We start from the raw sequence: 18,826 nt of genomic DNA, 5'->3' as shown, positions 1-18,826 counted from the left end.
AATATTTTGTCCCCATTAAAATGATAATTATGAAGATCAGTGTATTATGAAATTTTGAGGCATTGTTAAATTAAAGAAGACAGAAAATAGTATCTATTCAGGGATCAGCTTTGTATCTCTCCTATAAAGTTTTACAAGGGACTATAATAAAACAAAAAAAGAATTTTGTGAAAAGGTGGGTAATTTTAGTTTTATTTCTAAATTTATTAAAAGTGGCATGGAGTAGTGGTTAAAAATGTGGATCCTTAAATTGCTGGGTACATTTACAAGTTCTATTTACTACCTGTAGAGAAAGTTACTTACCATTTTTGTGCCTCGGTTTGCTCTTCTGTAACATGGGGATAATCATAGTGCCTAATTATAGAATTGTGAAGATTATGTGTTAATATTTATAAAGTGCTTAGAGAAGTACCTGGTACATATAAAACACTATGTCAGTATTAGCAGTTAGTATAATGTTGATTCTGATAAGATATAAAAGGGTGTAAAACCCCCCAAATGAACAAAACTTTATTTTCACAAGACACCATCATCCAAGGCTTAGTAAATAGACATTGACTTCTCATAAGTCGTGTAGAGGGCAAAGCTATTGCCACTGGACCATGATTTCCTTTAATACAAGGACTCCAGTTGTACCCATTTCTACAACATGCTGGTTCATGGTAGGCAATCAGTAATTTTTTTTTTTTTTTGACTCATTAGTCAAGCTATATGGCTTTTTGATGATCTGGCTTATTAGTTAGCCAGGGTTTAGGGAACCACAGGAGGTGTTCCTCCCTGACTTGTGACTACCTGAGGCCTTACCTCCCACCCTCCATCTGCGTGTCTCTGTTCAGTGTACTAGTTTTGCAGGACTCTGTTCAGGTGTCGAGGTTGGATCAGGAGCTCTTCCATAGCACAGACACAGAACCCTGTATCTGTTATAGCATTTCTCATATTATAATTACATTTTTGCATTCATTGGAGCTCACCTACTTCCAAGCGACAGAAGCCAGTCTAATTAGCTCACACCAGAAGCAATGCTTATTTCAGATGCCAGCAGGCCACAGCAATATCTCTGGAAAGTAGTCATTAGAACAATAGATTTCTGGTAGAACCTTAAGAATCTGGTCAACTTCCGGAACTGGGCAGCAGGAATGCATGACTACATATTCTCTTCATTCATTGGCTTCTCTTACACTGGTGCTATCTAGCTCACTTCTTATAGGCCTAATCATACATTTTTTGGCTGAGAAATCTGACTGGCCTACCTTACCTGATCCAACTCGGTGGGGATGGTGGGAAGGAGTATTGTGGTGCTGAAGTGCCCAGGGCTGTCTCCTGATCAGTCGAGATGTAGCTTGTTGTTCTTGAGAAGGGAATAGCAGCATGGCAGACTCCCCAAAACATGTTAGTGTATAGCAGTCTCCCTTCCCCTCCTGATTCCCAAACCATAAATTTTTCAAAGGCAGATGAGTATCTCATTCATCTATGTATTCTAGGCAACTGGCCTGGTGTCAGGCATGTGGCAAGTGCTCAATATACATTTATTGAACTGAGCTTTCTAAATTGCGGTAAATTTTCCAATGAATGCCTGCAAACCACTATTTTAGACCGTTGATTAAAGAGGAGGGCTGGAGAGGTGCAGGTGGCAGAACCACGACCCTGCTATGATTTTGTGGGTACCTGAATTGTATTCTCACCATTCTACTTGTGCAGAGAGGCTCAGGGGACTTGAAGGTAGGTAAAACTGTATGTAAGGACTGATGGGAGTTAATATGAAGTCATGGGAAAAGCATGAGTTTTGGAGAATACTAATTAATTTTGACCCTCAGGTTTATCATTTATTATATACATGAACTTGAGAACGTCCCTAACTTCTCTGAGCCTCAGTTTACTCATCTGTAAAATGAGGTAGAGAATTTAACCCATTTTTTTTAGGATTGAGTATTAAATGAGATTGTGAAATGCTGTTTCTAGGATGCAGTAGGTATTAGTAATGTAATTCCCTTCCCTTTCTCTCTCCTTGCTTTTTACCTCCTTAAGTGCTTTGAGAGTTATTCTGAATGGAGTCCTAAGAGTCCTGATTTTTGTAGCATGAAAGAGACAGTTTGGGCCTGAATATTTCATAAGACAAGAACTTCCAGGAAAATGCTAAATGGATTAACATTGTAAGACGCCCCCTGTGGTTTAAACATATCAAAATAATAGCAGAAGAATTACAAAAATCATAGTAAGCATCACAAAGGGAAAATAACCTTTGAAAATAATAAATGAAAATTTAAAGTAAAAAACCAGATCTCATTGTGAAAGTATTTTAACACCAAAGAGGAAGAACATATTTGTAGGACCAGGCTTTTGCACTGGTAGAGGTGGGAAACAAATATCAAGAATCACAAAGAGATAAGATTGAATGATGATATCCACTTGAGAAAATAGAAAAGAAGACATAATATTTATAAAAATACACAGTGATGATGAATGACTTCAGTACATGGAGATGCTACAGAAATACCAGAAAACAAGATAGGCTACAAAGCGTAGGTTTAGAGCACCCGATTAAAGATTTACATTAGTCGTAAACTGTAATGCTAAATGATCGAATTAAAAACATGTAATAGATTGCATGAATACAGAAAATAGATTGAGATAAATCTGTGAAGAATAGGGACACTATTATGGGTTGGATTGTGTACTCCACCAAAATTCATATATTGAAGTCCTAACCCTGGTACCTCAGAATGTGATTGTATTTGGAGATGGGGACTTTAAAGAGGCGATTAAGGTTAAGTGAAGTCATTGGATTGGGCTCTAATCCAATATGACTGGGATCCTTATAAGAAGTGGAGATTGGGACACAGACACACCGACACCTTGATCTTGAACATCTAGCCTTCAGACCCATGGGGAAATACATTTTTGTTGTTTAATTCACCTAGTCTGTGGTACTTTGTTATGGCAGCCCTGGAAAACCAATACAGGTACCAAAAATGTTGGAGAATCAACATGAAAACCAAGGAAGGAAGTAGAGACTTCTTTCTTTCTTTTCTTTTCTTTCTTTCTTTCTTTCTTTCTTTCTTTCTTTCTTTCTTTCTTTCTTTCTTTCTTTCTTTCTTTCTTTCTTTTCTTTCTTTCTTTCTTTCTTTCTTTCTTTCTTTCTTTCTTTTTCTTTCTTTCTTTCTTTCTTTCTTTTTAAAGATTTTATTTATTTGAGAGAGAGAGAATGAGAGAGAGAGCATGAGACGGGGGAGGGTCAGAGGGAGAAGCAGACTCCCTGCTGAACAGGGAGCCCAACGCGGGACTCTGTCCTGGGACTCCAAGATCATGACCTGAGCCAAAGGCAGTAGCTTAACCAACTGAACCACCCAGGCACTCCTTTTTTTTTTTTTTAAAGAAGATTTTATTTATTTATTTGAGAGAGAGAGAGCATGAGCATGAGCAGAATGGGGCGGGGGAGAGCCATGGGGAGAAGCAGATTCGGGGAGGGAGCCTTACTTGGGGCCTGATCACAGGATCCATGAGATCATGACCTGAGTGGAAGGCAGACGCTTAACCGATTGAGCCACCCAGGTGCCCCAGGAAGTAGAGACTTCTAACCTAGAAAAAGAGAAATTATAAAAGTAGAATTAGGAAAAATGTTGAAATTCTTTCAATCAGTAGTTAACAATGTTAGAGATGCTTGCTGCAGGACTATGAATGGAAAAAATATGAAGGACTAGATGAATAACTGATGTTACTAAATGCATACATGATTATGTATATAGAAAACCCTAAGAAATCAAATAAAACTATTATAGTAACAAAGTTCTGCCAAATTATAACATAAAATATATCCCTAACCTCTAGTGCTTCATGCACCTATAAAATGTCATAAAAATCAATCTCTTTATAAATAGTAAAATAGCATTAAATAATTGCCAATTAATTTAATGCAGGATATGAAAGCTATTTAAAGGAATTTAAAATAATGGGAGAAAAACTGGAAAAAAGAATAATTTTTTAAATAAAACTGGGAAAAAGAGAGTAGTATGTTACTCCAGAATGATCTTACTAAGTATGCAAATGATTTTAATATCTCTTTATTAAATGAAATGAAATATAATAGATATTGGTGCACTTTATAAATTATAAAGATTTGGATGCTAGATATTGTCTTATTACTAGAGTTAAGGATAGCAAAATTGAGACTCAGGAATTTTAGGGGAAAGTAGATTTTAAGATGGTCTAAAATACTTAAGGATTGAGATCAACAAAGAATGCCTGGTTGCTCAGTGATCAGTCATTTTGACCCTTGATTTAATGAAATTTGTACTGGATCGCTTCCATTCTCTACTATAGAGTATGATTAATCTCAAAGACCGTGGAACCAGAGGGCTCTTTCATCTGTTATCTGAGTGTCCTTGGGCAGTTATGTAATCTTCTGCTCAAGTTTCACTCTGTAAAATGGGGCTAAGGTTGTTATGAGGACTAATGAGTCCTGAAATACTGCATAAAGATTAAAATTACTTTTGCAGACGGTTTTCAGCATTAAATAGAATAGCAAAAATAAATAAAAAAGAAAAAAGAAAACTCTTTCACCACAGGGGACTATTAAAGACTGAATTGTGGGGGTGCCTGGGTGGCTCAACCAGTTGAGTGTCTGCCTTTTGCTCAGGTCATGATCCTGGGGTCTTGGGATGAAGCCCCACGTCCGGCTCCCTGCTCTGTGGGGAGCCTGCTTCTCCCTTTCCCTCTGCCCCCCACTCATGCTTGCTCTCTCTCTCTAGTGCTCTCTCTCTCAAATAAATAAATAAATAAATAAATAAAATCTTTAAGAAAAAATAAAGACTGAATTGTGTCCTCTCTACTGGAAAATATGTTGGAGTATTAATTTCTAGGATCTCAGAATGTGACTTTGGTTGGAAAGAGTGTGGTTACAGGTGTAATTAGTTTAAGATGAGGTCATATTAGAGTTGGGTGGGCCCCCTAATCCAATATAGCTGGTGTCTTTGTGGGAGGATGGCCATGTGAATGAAGACAGAGAGACACACATGACAACAAAGGCAAAGATTGGAGTTACGGAGCTACAAGCAAAGAAACTCCCGATACCCAAACACCAGAAGCTACAAGGAGGGCAAGGAACAATTTTCCCTACATATTTCAGAGGGAGCAAGGCTCTGCTGACACTTTGGTTTCAGATTCCTGGCCTCCAGAACTGTGAGAGAATAAATTTCTGTTGTTTTTAAGCCACCCCAATTTGCGGTACTTTATTACAAGAGCCCTAGGAAATGAATTCAAGAACTATGCAGTTTTTGCAGGAATTTAAGGCATATTTTTGAATATTTTAAGGATATGAAAAATGCTCAATATATTAATCATTGAAAAATCAGTTTGTAAAATATTCTGTATACTCTGACTCCTATTATCTAAAAATACGTAAATGTATGTATGTATATTCCTCCATTTTTTTTCTATGCATCCTATTTTTAAAACTGGTTTCCTCTGGTTGGGGCATTTTGGACAACTTTTATTCCCTTCATTATATTTTTCTGAATTTTTCAAATTTTATCAGGACACAAAAATCTATAAATGTTATCTTTTTTGAAGAAAAATGTATTTTACTTGGTACTGTCTTCCTGTGACTTAGACAACTGTGCTTCTTCATGAAAAGCACACAATAATAAGCATTTTTTTTCCAATTTAAATTTCTATGCATGGAGCTCAGCAGAACCATAACAGCTCTGGCACACGAGGGACCTAACATGGACAAATCAGTTGTGTAAAATATGGAAGGCTGACATATCTAATGGACACATATCATAAAAGCATTAGAAAGTTATACATCAAGACTCATAGCAGTAAAGCCTTATCTGGAAACTGGATAAGGTTTGGGATAAATACAGGAAGTTCCAAAGCTAATGGAGCTCCATTGACCTACAGTGAAATTATCTGGTCTGGGCTGGATGGGAAAAGTGACTAATAAACCTTGGGCACCAAGAATTTCATTACCCAAATCTCAGACCTCCTAAAATAGATGCTGTTAAAACTGGTCACAGAGGATTTAGATTTGTTTGCACACCTCTCCAAAGAATATTTTAAATTATTTTTAAGTATATTCCCAACTATACTAGGGTTTTAAAAATGCCTTCATTTCCCTTTAGGTTTTAAAAATATGCAATTTCAGAGTTGCTGATTTACTAATACTTTGAATTTACATGTATTTAATTTAGCTGAATTAAGATATACCCAAGCAGGTAGATTCATGGGCTTCTTGGTACAGTTTATTAGCAGCTTATTAAAGAGTCAAGCAAATGTAGAGTAAAGCTAGGATTATTTGAAGTGAAGTCACTCTGAGAGGTGTAGAATGGAGATGTCTGCAGAAAATGCATTCTCTTATTGCTATATTTGATTATAATGTGTGTTGACACCTTGTGGCCATTCTTCCCTCTGGGCAGCTAGAAGACTGATGCCACTGAGGACTAGAGAGAGCAAATGGGGCAGCAAATGACCACAAATGCTAATAGCCCAGGCCAGTTCATAACAGCCACTGAAAGAGTGAGCTCAAATTCCTGCCAGCCCAAGGTCTCTTCCAGTAGCAATACTTATGTGTAAGACATGACAGACTCATGAACACTTGGCTTATTTTTATTGGTTCTAGTCACTCTATTTGGAGGAGCAGCTGGCTTCGGGCCCCCAAAGTTTTCCAGCTGCTGGACTCTCCTAAACATCTCTTGTTTACTACCTAATCCCTTCCCTAAATGAACTCACTGTGTGTTTGGTACTTCAGCCCTCCTAAAATCCATCCCAACCTTGATGACGAACCCATAAGACTCCACGTTACTCCATAGCGATTACTTACTTTTGCTTTATGTACTGTGATTTTTATCCTTTATAATGTCATTAGCATGAGAAGAGAGTCTCAATACCATGGAAATGAGGAGTCAGTCATGTTTGTACAACCCACTGTCACCCAAAATTTTGTTCCCTTTGTGTATACTAACTTATACTCTTTCGATAGCTGAAAAATGTAAAACATTTCCTATCATATGATTCCAAGAGATTTACATGCTGGTAGTTTCTTTAATCATCAGAATAATCCTTTCAAATATGGTTACTAATATTTTATTACTATTATTATCTGTACTTTGCAGATGAGGAAATAGAGGCACAGAGAAAATTTGCCTGAGGTCACAAAGATAGGAAATGGTGGAGCTAGGATTTGATTTCAGGAGTGCATGTACTTACTTATATGCATTTGCATTTGATCTCAAAATCTCAGACACTTAGCTATATGCATTTGCTTCTTCCCAGTTACATCTTTTCGGTTATATCTTTAGTTATCACAAGACAACATTCAAAGACATGTTCTTCTAAATCTGTTATGGTGGTGTATTTCTATTAATGTAATCTCATGATTATATTTTGCAAACCCTCTAACCAGATATATATATTTCCAGCTTAGCCTAATATATTTTCCCACTCACATTGTTGTATGGGAAATTACACCAATGCAATGGTAGCCTCCCAAAAGGAGACCGCTGAAAAGAAAGGCTCATGGACAAAATTAAGATGCTCTAATCATATGGTTTACTAAATCAGTTTAAAATATATAATAAGAATCAAGAGGAGAAATATGGGGTAAGTTAAGGCACTTAGGATAGTATGCAGATGGGTGAAAGGAAACCCACTACCTAAATTCTGAGGTATACAATGTTCATCTATCTTGCCTCTTTCCTGAATCACCTTCCAAATTGGTGGTGTGGTTAAGAGGATGAGAGTGGGGTTTGAGGAGGAAGCCCCAACGGACAGATGGAAGGTGTCTGGGGGAAACACTTGCTCTATCAAGGAGAGGCAAGGGCAAGTACACCTGCCAGTAACTTTAGCTTGCTAATTAGTCTGCTTAACATCTTTGGGTTTTATTTGTGTTCTTTTGGAGAAGAACACTTCTTCAGCCAGAGTTGAACCACATTAAAAAGCTGATTTAAGGATAACATGGTTGTCGCTCCAGAATGGTGTGATTTTACCTTAAGACTTAGTCTTTCTCAACCTTCTTCTTCTTCTTTTTTAATATTGATTTATTTATTTGGGGGGGGGGAAGCACACAAGCAGGAGGGGCAGAGAGAGAGGGAGAGAGAATCCTAAGCAGACTCCACACTAAGCACAGAGCCTGACGCAGGGCTTGATCTTCCGATGCTAAGATCATGACCTGAGCCAAAACCCCGTGGGATGCTCAACTGACTGCACCACTCAGGTGCCCCTTTTCTCAACCTTCTAACTGAAAAGTAATACCCTTGCTCATTCCATCATGCATTCCATTTATTCCATCTTTAACATGTCTTACAGGTTACTAACTTCCTATTTATATTTAACAGATCATCTGCCTATGTCTCACAAGCTACTCTTTATACTTAATGCATCCTAAGAATTTAGCCTTGGGTGCCTGGGTGGCTCAGTTGGTTAAGTGACTGCCTTCAGCTCAGGTCATGATCCTGGAGTGCCAGGGTCGAGTCCCGCATCAGGCTCCCTGCTCAGCGGGGATCTGCTTCTCCCTCTGACCCGCCCCCCTCTCATGCTCTCTCTCTCATTCTCTCTCTCAAATAAATAAATAAAATCTTTAAAAAAAAAAGAATTTAGCCTTTTCTCTTAAGCTATTAGTTTACTTCTTATCTATGTGCAACAATTTTTTTGAGTTCTGTACATTCTATTTGTTTTGCTTGCCTATTTTAGAATAATTGAGTATTCTTAAATAATAGAGCAAGCATATATTACTCAAGTGAAATAGATTTCCTCACCTACCATCAACTGGTGCGTAAAAAGTATTCAGATCGAACAGAGTGAGCATTGGACAAATGGTCTTGTGATTGCGGGACTTTTGGGTGGAAGTATCAGAAAAGGTTTTGGAAAAGGAGAATTGGAGCCAATGCTCAGGCTTTTCACATTGGTTAGTTTGTTTTGAAATGCTTCATGTCAACTATGAGAATATTCTGTCACCCTTACAGAGATATAAATAACCGTCAAAGAAATTTCTCTAGTTTTCATTACTGAGGAAAACCATTCCTGGAAATTTGGCATTGAGTATGACTAGAGTACATGTAAATTCTCTTCCCTTGAAGGGGTCTGGAATTCAACTAGGGTTTATTGCCAAAGGAATTTTGGCATGATATTATTTGTGAAAAGGGCAGGGCTCTTGTGGTTATGGTTGTCTTTATACTCAGCTATCTCTTGATTTTCATGAGTGAAGGATGCAGATAAAAGATGTAAAAATCTTTTCAAAGCTTGTTCCAGAAAGCTAGTTTGCTGAGAATTCAAAACAGTGTAGATAAAGATCCTCTATTGTGCTTCCCTCTTGGAAACATTATAGGAAAGGACCACCTGGTTGTTTTAGAAAATTAAAAGTGCAGAGCTTATTGAAATGTTAGTTGTGTGCATGGGCCGATTAGGAGGTTTGGCTGATAGCATAAGGTTAAGCCTGTTGAAGATCATGGATTTAAGTTCTCCTGTTTGTCACATAGGGACTGAATTATCACAGATATTAAAAAGAAAAGAAAGTTAAAACATTCAGGAGCCTTCCTTAATAGTTTTTAGAAGTGGGGCTTATTGCTCTCTTGATGGCAGTTTCTAGCCCGTTGTTCCAATGCATTGCTAGGAATAGCGATTTTAGGTGTGAAATTATTAACCATCTCAAGAGGGTCATCCTTTAGGACAAGACCATTGGGGACTTGAATGGAAGAACTGATTCCAGGCATTAAAGGTGGCTAGGGACAAAATTATTTAGCCAAGCTTCTTTGACAGGCCAGGCCCACCAGTCTACTTCCTTATTTTGGCACTCCTCATTCCTTATTTAATTGAATAGATGTGAAATAAATAACTAAGATAAGATAAAAGTTAAAGATAGGTACTGCTTTTTTCGCTTTCAGTAATGGAAGGTATAAGCAACTTTGACCTAAAAAGCCTATAAGCATCTAAAGTCGGTGAGAATGGATAATTCTTTGGTATGGTGTTTGGAATTACCTTGGATTTCTACTCTTGAGCTAGAGGCCCGTGGGTTACCTGCTGGGGCATAACTGGACAGACATATATTTTGCTAATCCAGTGAGTCATCCACATTAAAACATGTTGTATATAAGCAGTTTCCTCATCTAAGCACTCTTGACTTGTGACTAGCTATTAAGGATCCTTGCTTTTGATGACAGATTACAAATAAGTAGTGGCAGGTAGTATAGAGTGATGATAAGTAACACAACTTATAATAGGTTTTATGTACAGTATGTTATCAATGATACTCCATTGTAGAATATCATTTAGACTGATCAATGTAGTGATGTGCCAAATTCATGGAGGATATTTCACTGCATCATATTCTGCCATATGTAAGAAGGTGGGAGAAAACATTATAGGATAACTTGAGAAATTATTATTAGGATTTGAAATTAAGTGTGGAGCTGGCAATTTTAAGTAGAGGTCTAGTGGCTATCTGGATCACTATTAGAAATGAGATTTCTGAATACTTATTTTTAATTTCTGTTGTATCTACTCCAACAGTGTTTGAGGTGGCATGCAATTAAAAATTCCACAAAAATCTATTATATCAAGGATAAAGAGCAAGATATAAATAATGAAGAAAGGTATTGGTTTTAATAGAAAAACCCAGGTTAAGCATAGTTATTATAATTGGGGAAAATATTTGTTTCCATATTTTTGGAGTTAAGATCCAAATGGAAATGTAATGAGTTAAATAACTCTTCTTGTTTAAAAGTAGGGAATATACTAGTGAGTTGGGAGAAAACTTTCATCTGGCACCAAATTCTAAGAAGAATTTATTGCATTGATCTTAAGGAGCATTAAGCTTCATAAACCAATCTCAATTTCAGTTCCATCTTATTTGCTTAACTTTATTAACCCATTGTTCCATCTCTCTTACTTACCTTAAATTTATTCCATCATGCTATATTTTTATAACTTTGTAAACCACCCAAATCTGACATAGGATAAAGGTGTAGTGTAAACAAAGTAAAATAAGCAAGGTGATAGTACAGCCTTCAATTGCAGTTTTTATAACATATGTGACCTCACTTAATATGGTCATTTATAACCGACTCGATAAAATTACACAAGTAACAACATGTGGTCAAGGTTCTGTTGGGACATTTTAGCCAGTGCCCATGGCTATTTAATTTTAGTTCTGTAAGTGCATGTGCTTCCTTCCTGATGTCTCAAAATTTCACTTCCACTATACCTGTTTGTTGACTTCAAGCAGACCGTTAATCTCTTAGCCTCTCTTTTTTCTCTGCAACTACCAATCAGTCCCCTCTTGACCTCTATTCCTTTCCAGCTGACTAGGGGCCATGTGGTTTATCGTTCAAGCTCTTCCTTCACCAGCACCTTTAGCCGTGCTACACGTATCCTTCTGCTGCACTTCACTTTGCAAAATCTGGAATGGGGTTGATACTACAGTTTGCTTCCTCTCGCCTGACCCTGTCTGCTGAACCCTGTTGGGGCGCCTGGGTGGCTCAGTTGGTTGAGTGTCTGACTCTTGACTTCTGCTCAGGTTGTGGTCTCTGGGTCATGGGATCAAGCCCCGTGTTGGGCTCTGTGCTCAGCATGGAGTTGGCTTGTTCCTCTCCCTCCCCCAGCTTGCCCTTGCGCTCTCTCTTAAATAACTAACTAACTAAATAAATGTCTTAAAACAAAAAAAACAAAAACAAACTACACAACTGTGCAGGCTCTTGTCATAACATTATCATGGAATTCTGGCTCATCCAAGCCGCTAGGCTGTCTTTATACTTGTTCTCTCATTAGTCATGAACTCAAAGTTTGACCTCTGCAGGCTCCCCCTTCAGCCTCTATCCTACTTTGTTTTCTTCTGCTTCGAGAAAATTGGGTCCATCAAGGTTATTTCTTCCCACTTCCACCTAAAAATTTAACTGTGTTCCACCCACCTTTACCCTATTTTTTCTCCAGTTAAAGACAATGAAATGTCGGGCGCCTGGGTGGCTCAGTTGGTTAAGCGACTGCTTTCGGCTCAGGTCATGATCCTGGAGTCCCTGGATCGAGTCCCACATCGGGCTCCCTGCTCGGCAGGGAGCCTGCTTCTCCCTCTGACCCTCCCCCCTCTCATGTGCTCTCTCTCATTCTCTCTGTCTCAAATAACTAAATAAAATCTTTAAAAAAAAAAAAAAAAAGACAATGAAATGTCTGGCTCTCCATTTAATAGCAGTCTACCCAGCCAAGCCCTTGCTTTGGTCTCCCAACTCCTCTGTGCACTTGCTTCACCAACAGGGACCCTTCTTGAACTGGCCGCCCCCGAAGCTCCAATATTTCCTTTCTTTGAAAGGATCTCAAGTGTCTCTCTTCCTTAAAAAATGAATAACAACAACAGCTCTTGGCTGAGTGGAAGTCTCACTCTGTTCTGGTGCATTCCAACTTCTTTATGCTTCTGCACTTGCTTTCAGTCTTCTTACTATGTTTCCATTCCTCCCTGTACTGCAGGTGGATTTCAGCCTCTGCTACTCTAGCAAAATTGCCCTTGCTAAGGTTGCTGGAGATATCTACTATGCTAACTCCAATAAATACTTGCTATCCTTCTGTGTGATTAATTAATTACTGGTTGAAACTATCTGTTAAAGTTATCAGGTTTTCCCAATTCTTCTTCTGTCTTTGCCTATTCCCTTTTTGGTTTTTCCAGAGTTCTCTTTTTCCTTCAGATGCCCTTCAAATGTTGGTGTTATTTAGATGCATGCCCTTAGTTCTGCTCTTATCCTTGACACTTTCCTTGGAGGATTTTACACTTCTTTGTGGTTTCATCAACCCCTTGTGTGCTTGCTGATTGATGGGGAAGCTGAGGCAGGCCACCTTGACATGCAGTGTTCTGGTGATTTGGACTGTTCTAGAGTGAGAGCATGGGGAAGCAAGAGGCGGTGACAGCATCTTCCCGGAGGTTTTGAAGTAAGTTCCCCACACCTGCTGCAGCAGAATCATTTAAATATATTTACCCAGCCTCATCCCTGAGTTTCCAAGTCAGTATGTTTGGGGTGGGGCCTGGGAACCTGTATTGTCAAAAAATTCCCGAGTTGCTTCTGATGCACATTTATTGAGTGCTTATTGTATATCAGGTACTGTGCTCTGTTAGGAAAACCAATGTTTTATTATGGAAATTAAAAGTCCTGTCTGTGTTCTCTAGTTAAAGGTAAGCTTTCTGGCTGCAGGAAAACTCAAAGGCAGGATCAGAGCTTTGTACTGGGTATTTACCTCAAAGATACAAATGTAGGGATCCGAAGGGGTAGGTGCACCCCGATGTTTATAGCAGCAATGTCCACAATAGTCAAACTGTGGAAAGAGCCAAGATGTCCATCGACAGATGAATGGATAAAGAAGATGTGGTATATATATACAATGGAATATTATGCAGCCATCAAAAGGAATGAAATCTTGCCATTTGCAACAATGTGGATAGAACTGGAGATTGTTATGCTGAGCGAAATAAGTCAATCAGAGAAAGACATGTATCATATGACCTCACTGATATGAGGAATTCTTAATCTCAGGAAACAAACTGAGGGTTGCTGGACTGGTGGGGGGTGGAAGGGATGGGGCGGCTGGGTGATAGACACTGGGGAGGGTATGTGCTCTGGTAAGCGCTGTGAATTGTGCAAGACTGTTGAATCACAGATCTGTACCTCTGAAACAAATAATACATTATATGTCAAAAAAAAAAAGAAGAAGAAGAAGATAGCAGGAAGGGAAGAATGAAGGGGGGGAATAGGAGGGGGGGATGAGCCATGAGAAACGATGGACTCTGAAAAACAAACTGAGGGTTCTAGAGGGGAGGGGGGTGGGAGGATGGGTTAGCCTGGTGATGGGTATTAAAGAGGGCACGTTTTGCATGGAGCACTGTGTGTTATACACAAATAATGAATCATGGAACACTACATCAAAAACTAATGATGTAATGTATGGTGATTAACACAACATAATAATAAAAAATAAAAGCAGATTTGAATGTTCTTATAACTAGTAAAGTTGATTAATTATTAGGTTCTGTCTCATGAAGAGCTAGCAGTGTGGTGGCCCAGAATATTTTGGGGATTTTCTGGTTTTCTGTCCCAGAGATGTCCTCTCATGGACAGTCTCTGACTTTGGGCCATGCTGTATCATGATGTGTGCACGGTGGGTTAGCCTTAAAGTGTATCCTGAAATAACCAGATGGAAGAAGTTATTCCTATAATCCAGATGTCAGCTGAGGTGCTTCTCCCTACCTGGTTTCTCCAGAAGAGTGCTCAATGGTTTTGCCTCACATGGGTGCAAAGCTCAGCTTCTTCAAGTGCCCAAAGCCCCCATTTCCTTTTGTTGGTTTCCTAGAGATTGGAGGGTTCAGAGATTGGGGGGAAATTATCTTATACCAGACAGCCTTTCTATGTCTCCAAGTTCTCTCCTTTCCCTGCTTCTCTTCCTTCACTGTCCTCCCCTCATCCCCATTCCCTCTCTCTGCTAGAAGCTATGCACATTCTCCTGATTTGATGTAGAGAGCTTAATAATGGTCATTTTAAAATTTAAATGTACTTGGGATCTTTTCCTTCATTCTAAAAGGTTTATCAAAGTATTTATTTTTTTTTTTATCTTCTTCCTCAGAGGAATTCTGGAAATAAATTTTTTTCTGTCTCACTTTTAAGATGTCTTCTTCAAAACTGTCCCTTAAACATGACAGTTTCGGTGGTTGTTATAGGCAATATTGTGAGTGGCTTATTCTGGCCATGATTGTTCAGTTTCTGAAAGAAGACCATTTCTTGCTTCTTTTTTTTTTTTTTTTTTAAGATTTTATTTATTTATTTGACAGAGAGAGAGACACAGCGAGAGAGGGAACACAAGCAGGGGGAGTGGGAGAGGGAGAAGCAGACTTCCCGCGGAGCAGGGAGCCTGATGTGGGGCTTGATCCCAGGACCTGGAATCATGACCTGAGCCGAAGGCAGACGCTTAACGACTGAGCCACCCAGGCACCCCAGTACAGTATGTTTTAAATTGTAGTTCCTTATGCAGAATGTCAGACTGACTAATCTAGCTCCAGAGTTTGAGGGGACAATAATAGCAAAGAGTTTGAAAAATATTTCCACCAAAAATGAAGGCTATACAATTTTGGGGAGAAGGATGGTAACTTTTTAGTAAATACAACAACTTATCCTAGGGTTTTCCAAATGTTATTTGTTAGGGAGCTTTTTAAAAAAGAATTTTATTTTTAAATTATTTTTATTTATTTTTAAAGATTTTCTTTATTTATTTGAGAGAAAGAGAGAGAGCACAAGTGGTGGGGAGGGGCGGAGGGCAGAGGGACAAGCAGACTCCCCGCTGAGCAGGGAGCCCAATGCAGGGCTCCATCCCAGGACCCCAGGATCATCACCTGAGCCGAAGGCCACCCAGGCACCCCTTAAAAAAGAATTTTAAAGGAGGTAATAGCAGAACTGAGTTGCTTTGATTGAAAAAGCATGTGTGTGCCTGGGAGCTCTTCCCCTCTTGATGTCATCCACCCCTTTAGGTGGCCTGGAACCCTGGGCCTTTTAAGAGACAGTGGGAATACTCTTGGCAACTAATTTGAATTGACCCAGAAGGAACCATTCCTGAGGGGTTAATTAGGCTCTTTGCATGGATTAAGATTTGCTGCCATTGAAGTAAGTTATATTGTCCTCTAGGCAAAATATCATTTCTGGGAAAGTCATTAATGATGTATGTTGTTACAGGGAGGGGTTTCCAGATCCCAGTTGGGGAAGGTTTTAGGGTCTATGAAACATGGGGTGAATCCCATGGGGAGGAATAAGTTACCTAACCAATCATTGTGAACTTGTCTTTCCCTAATTCTTTTTTCTTGAAGTAATGCCAAGAGCAACTATATCCCCAAATCTGCATTCATTATTGGCCCTGTTGGTTAAGCCTTGGGCTTTTCAGTGAGCTCTGTAGTATTGCATTAAAAACTGCTTTATAAAAGGATTTACATTTAATGAATTTCTCTGCAGTTTTCTCTGAGCTCTGTATCCTAGCCTATCTAGTCTGGAACTTCCTCCTTCAATTACCACTGCTCTCAGATTTCCAACTTCCTCCTCTCTGATGCCTCACTCTCTGTAGTTATTGGAAATGTTCAAACCTTCCCCGGCTTCCCAATCCCTGAAACACTCCTTTGGCCCCGCAGCCTCTCTCAGCTGCGTGCATTTTTAAAACCATGCCCTCACTTCCCTCTTCCTCCCTGCAAGCAAGGCATTTGAGGGCCAGTGGATGTCAGGGCTTGGGTGAGCATCTGTCATGAGAAGTGTGCTGTTTTGATCTTCCTAGGCTCTCATCAGCTCGATACCTCAGCTTTCCATTAAAACCATCTTGATATCCTTTGCCAGGAACTGTAAGTCTTGGGCTAATCTGCAGGGGATCTGCCACGTTTGCACCAAACTCTAAAGTTCTTAACTGCATCTAAGAGAAGCATGTATCTTACTTTACTATTTAAAGAACGTCTTCTATTCATTTATACTGTTTTAGTGTATTCTCCTTTAGACTGTTTATCTTGGTTTATGAGCCCAATTAACGCTTAGGATATTTTCCCTTTCTATTATAAAAACGTTCCTGGTTTAACTTAAAAAATCTTTTTGCCGTTTGCTATTGTTATTCTTTTATTTTCTATCATATTAATTTATTATTATAATTTTATTTATTTTATTGCAGAAAGAATACTTAACATGAGTTCTCCCCTCTTAAAATTTTAAGTGTCTAATATACGATTGTTACAGTGTTTTATTGCAGCTCTGTAGAGCTTGTTCATCTTGTTTGACCGAAACTATGTCTGTTGACTAGTACCTTCCATTTTCCCCTCCCCCAGTCCCCAGAAACGCTGTTCCACTCGTGGAGTCTATGAATCTTACTATTTTAAATACCTCATATAAGTGACACATGCAGCATTTGACTTTCTGTGATTGCCTTATTTCACTCAGCATGATGTCTTCAAGGTTCGTCCATATTGTCACACACTGCAGAATTTCCTTTTTTTTTTTTTTAAATTCTGAATAGTATTCCATTGTGTGTATATATACATATATTTATGTACAACACACACACACGCCAGTTTCTTTATCCATTCATGAATGATGGATGTTTATGTTGTTTCCACACCTTGGCTGTCTTGCTATTGTGAATTATGCTACAATGAACATAGGAGTGCCAATCTGTCTTTGAGATCCTGATTTCAGTTCTTTTGGACAAATACCCAGAAGTGGGATTGGCAGATCATATGCTAGTTCTATTTTTAACTTTTTTGAGGAAACTTCAGACTGTTGTTTTCCATAGCGGCTGCACCATTTTGCATTCCTACCAGCAGTGTGCGAGTATTCCAATTTCTCTACATCCTTGCCAACACTTTTTTGTTTTATTATAATAACCACCATACTGACACTTGTGGGGTGACATCTCATTGTGGTTTTGATTTGCATGTCCTTGATGATGAGTGACATTGAGCATTTTTCCATGTATGTCTCGGCTTATAGTTTTATATATTTTTAATGTTTGACTTTCTCTTTCTAATTCTTTTAATATTCTACATAATAATTATTCTTTTTCACTTGTCTTACTTCTTGCCCCCTCTTTTTTTTTGGTGCCCTGATTTTACCTTCATTTATCTTTCATTAATTTTCTATCTTTGATATTTTTTCCTTTGGCTCTTTTTTTCTGATTATTATTTTTCACCCATTTAAGTTTTTCTCTTTATTCTCTGAGGTTTTGGTTTCATCTTTTTTATAGGTTTTAAATTTACTAATTCTTTGCATTGTAATCTCCCATACACTTTCCTGTTATTTATCTATTTCTTGTTTTCCTATTACAGTCCATTCCTTTAACTTCTTTAATTATTATTTTTTAAGATTACAGGCCCTAAGCATTTTGTTGGGCTTGAAAATTGCAAAAAAATTCTTCTCAGTAATCACGGAGTTTGGATGTTTTTCTCCTGACTGTCCCTAACAGTTGTTCCTTTGAGTTTGTAGACTATCTCTTCATTTCCCTTCAGTGTTGGCTCTCCAAGAAAAATAGTATCATCACTGAGACCTGCAGAGTTGCGTATGATACATTTCTTATCCAAGACTGATAATGGTGCTCTTTATGGAAGAGGCACATTTTATATTAGAATTGGTAAGCTTTTCTCTCCATGTGTCCCATATCGACCAACTGTTTATTAGGAGCTGGGTATTCTCACAGCTGTTCTCTCTGACGCCAGCACTGGGACCGTCAAGTTGTTCACCAGAGTGCCACGTTACTCAAAGAAGAGGTCAGCAGGGGAAGGCCACCTCTGAGGCCTGGCTTTGCTGAGGAAACTTCCAGTGAGACCACCAGAGACATGCTTCCGAAATCTGCTGTCTCCATCTGATTTATATATTGAGTTGGACCTAGCACCTCTCTTGTTAGTTAATGAGAGAATCCTGGCTGAAACTCTCTTCTTCCTTCATCTCACACTTTGGGGAATACATTGGCTGTGATTATCATCAACAGGCTTCCTTTTCTTTCTTTCTTTCTTTTTTTTTAACATCAAATAGAAGTATGGATGAATAGAAGTATGGATGAATGAAAGTATACTTTAAAAATAGAAAGGTAAGGTAACTTAAAAATTGTGCTATACTGAGGAAGAGTTGAGGGAATTGTTCAGTCTAATTATAACAGGAGCTGAAAGGAAATTTGCTTGCTATTGGCAGATATCCCTAGGGCTGTCATGGAAGAGGGGTTTGCTAAGGAGGGCAGAACTAGTTGCAATGGGTGGGAATTTAAGGGAGCCAGCTTTGGCTGTGTTTATGGAAGAAAAACAATTCAAATATGAAAACTGTTTAGCTCCAAAATGTGCTGCTTCAGAGTGGACCAT

General features: G+C 38.6%; 1 protein-coding gene across 1 annotated transcript in view; it reads left to right on the top strand.

The window, feature by feature from the left end:
- Nucleotides 1-18,826, top strand: part of HS6ST3 (heparan sulfate 6-O-sulfotransferase 3) — a 651,074-nt gene that overhangs the window by 24,854 nt on the left and 607,394 nt on the right. The gene's annotated exons all lie outside the window — the stretch shown is intronic.

This window comes from Mirounga angustirostris, unplaced genomic scaffold (genome assembly GCF_029215605.1).
Source record: "Mirounga angustirostris isolate CCGP_5_RB_7025 unplaced genomic scaffold, mMirAng1.0.hap1 SCAF_3, whole genome shotgun sequence".
NCBI lineage: Eukaryota > Metazoa > Chordata > Mammalia > Carnivora > Phocidae > Mirounga > Mirounga angustirostris.
The sequence above is the reverse complement of the archived record's forward strand: the minus strand, read 5'-3'. Positions and strand labels throughout refer to the sequence as shown.